The sequence below is a fragment of the Durio zibethinus genome, chromosome 13, assembly GCF_047325235.1.
Source record: "Durio zibethinus cultivar Kanyao isolate XHJ-2024 chromosome 13, ASM4732523v1, whole genome shotgun sequence".
NCBI classification, from domain to species: domain Eukaryota; kingdom Viridiplantae; phylum Streptophyta; class Magnoliopsida; order Malvales; family Malvaceae; genus Durio; species Durio zibethinus.
This window is the reverse complement of record NC_143174.1, coordinates 17,921,866-17,925,198: the sequence shown is the minus strand read 5'-3', so window position 1 is coordinate 17,925,198 and position 3,333 is coordinate 17,921,866. Positions and strand designations below refer to the sequence as shown.

The window sequence follows — 3,333 nt, the reverse complement described above, 5'->3', positions numbered from 1 at the left end:
GGTCAAATGATAAAGCAAAATATTAAACTTTGTAAATGAATTTACGCTTATCATTCTATATTCAAAATATTTGAATTTTTGACTTTTTCGTAATGAAAATAACAAGTTCAATCTTGTTTTGCTAATATTAATCCAGAGTTAGCAACGCAGATCACAATTCACCAGCCACCATAAACAATGCTGCTGGAAATACGCAACTTAAAAATGCGAAGCTCCCAAAAACAAAATCATCATCTTATAAATAAATGTAGGCCCAGTTAGCTTGCATGGTAGCCACGTTTAAACCCCCTAGTATCTATCAACATCTTTTTTTATACAAAGTATCTATCTAACATCTAATCTAACACTATTATTTTAAGGTTTAAGCCACTGCCTCGCCAACAAAACATACGAAAGAAATTTCCTTTATTTCTGTATAAAATCATGCGTAAAATTTATTAAGAAAAAAAAAGAAGGGCAATTTTCACACTATTAAGTCTATAACAATACCATAAAAGGAAAGTATTTTCTAGCCTTTTTTAGATTTTCATTACATAGTTATAAAATCATGCCTGCATTGTTTTGCGCCGTCGATTTAACGTAACATGTAAATCATTTCCAAAAGCCAAACACCACTGTCTCGCTCTCTCTCTCTCTCTCTCTCTCTCTCTCTCTCGCCCTCTACATTTTCTCAGTCTCAGTGTCTCAAAGTCACACTCTTTCCACATAACAGAGAAAAAGAAAAAAACCATGCTGTCCCCAACCCCACTCTCTCTCTTTTTGTGCTTTACTCCTCTGATTGCCTTTAGCCGTTATTATTACAATCACTGCTCCGACAACCACAATCGTTCCCGACGGTTCCGAACACATACCGGTTCCCGATTTCGTCCCTGCAGTCAAAACCCACCAAAGATTCTCCTTCAAGCCAACGCCTCTACCACTAGAAGATGACAAGTCACTCCTCCGATTCGCTTCCCGAGCCAACTCCAAACTCCCTCCTGGTTCTCCCAAAAAGATTGCATTTTTATTCCTTACCATTTCGCCTCTGCCTTTTGCTTCCCTTTGGAGCTTTACTTTAACCAAACCCCTGAAAACCTCTTCAATATTTATGTCCATGCCGACCCGACTTACCCTTACGACTGGCCGTTTTCGGGCGAGTTCGCTAAACGAGTAATCCCTTCAAAACCTGCTCTCCGTTTCACCCCTACTCTCATTTCTGCAGCGCGTCGGTTATTGGCTCATGCGCTGCTTCATGATCGTTCAAATTACATGTTTGTGCTGTTACCCACCTCTTGCATATTCACTCTTTTAACTTCACCTACAAAACGCTAACTACTTCCAAGTAAAGCTTCATCGAGATTCTGAACAACGAGATTGGGAGTTATGATAGGTGGGCGGCGCGTGGGCCCGGTGCGATGCCGCCGGAGGTTAAGTTGGAGGATTTTAGGATTGGATCCGAGTTTTGATCTCTGACACGTAAGCACGCAAAGCTTGTCGTTGGTGACCAGAATACCAGACGATCTGGGCAAAGTTCAATCAACCGTGCGTGGTTTGGGACACGTGTTAACCCGAAGAAAGTTACTTTCCAACCCTCCTGCACACGCAAGATCCACGTGGCATTGTGCCAGCCACTCTAACGCACGTGGACTGGAACGGAAGCTCCGATGGTCACCCGCGCATGTACATGGCGTCCGAGGTGGGGCCCCAGTTGATCATGCCGCTCAGAAAGGACAAGCCTAGATGTGGCGACTACGGGACCAACGACTCCGATTCGCCGTGACGCAGCGGCATGACCCTTTCTTATTCGCTCGGAAGTGCTCTACGGATTCAATCCAGCCGTTGTTGGGTATAGCAAGTGACGTCATATTCAAGGATTAAAGGATTTTTTTGTGTGCGGTCGTGTGAATGGTCTTCTTGTAAATTTCCTTGTTTTTCTTTTCTACAGTCAAAAAAAAAAAAAAAAAGGGAAGCTGGGAAAGATCCCATTGATTTTGTTTGCGTGAAGACCTGCCTTATTATTCGCTCCTTCGTCTCGAATGAACTCGGTCTGAGTGACCCGGTTTGAGAAGAAACGTCAAATGGCAGAAACGCTGTTGTGTTTTAAGAGTTAAGATAGGCCAAGCGAAAAAGAGTGGTAGGATTTGGTAGAAGCGAGGTTTTGATGAACCAGCCACCGCGTTTTCTTTTCTAATCACCTGATTTTTTTTCGATGTTCCTTTTTTTTTTTTTTTTTATTTTAAAGTGGGGGTGGTGCTAATCTTATCCAGCTAATATTTCAAATCATGACACGCCCCAGTGGCATCTGCAGCTTTATTACTTTCTTTATTTTTTTAAATCCTAAGACCCATTTTTGTCAAATTCAAACTGCTCTCAGGGGTGTTTTTGTTAGGACACGTGCGGTGACAAAACATGCAAGTTTGGAATGTGGGACGTTTTTCTTGGTGGCCACTTGGTTTAGTTTGAATCATTTAGGCCAATTAGTTTCGTTTGTAGGAAATGGCGAAAGTATCCAAATTAAAAATCATTGTAAACTGAAGTTTATATTTGATATTATTAATATATAAATTTTATATAATATTTTTTATTAATGAATAAATTTAATTTTTAAAATAAATATAAAATTTTAATTTTTAAAAAAATTATTAATAAAATAATATCATATGATTTACTTTTATTAATAAGATGATATCGTATGATTTATTGATAATATATAAATTTTATATAATAATAATATATTAAATATAAATTTATACAAAAAATAAAATTGCCTCATTTATCCAAAAAAAACCAATCAAATGATAAAAAAATAAATGTATGGTATTTATTCAATAAAATTGTAGTAATAATAAGTCATCTATATGTGACATTTTAGAAAAATCATTCCAATGAAATTTGGAAAAGATTTATATAAAATTTAATAGATGAAATTTGTGAAATTTTTTATTAGAAATAAGTAAATTAAAATTAAAATTAAAAATCAAAGCCAATACATTGAAAGATCTTATCATCTAAATCAAGCGTGCAAATTTTGAAAAAAAAATTTAATAAATTATGATATATTTATTAAATAGATATTTTTAGTAAAAATATTGACAAAATTTTTACTATTGAATAAATATTGATTAAATTTGAATTATAAATAATATTTTTAATATTTTATTTACATATTATTGATCTTCACATTGAACTCTATCAATTTATCAATTTTATATTTTTTATTAAAGCTTTTTATTTACTTATTTCTATCAAGAAATTTCACAAACTTCACTTCTAAAATTTCATATAAATTTTGTCCATGAAATTTAAGGAAATTTTGGTTTTTGTCTTTTTGTTTCTTATGGCACTTTGGTACTT

The 3,333-nt window shown here is 35.1% G+C and overlaps 1 pseudogene; it reads left to right on the top strand.

Moving 5' to 3' along the window:
- Window positions 1-299: 299 nt before the first annotated feature.
- LOC111304073 (glycosyltransferase BC10-like) lies at window positions 300-2,496 on the top strand (annotated as a pseudogene).
- Window positions 2,497-3,333: the final 837 nt, after the last annotated feature.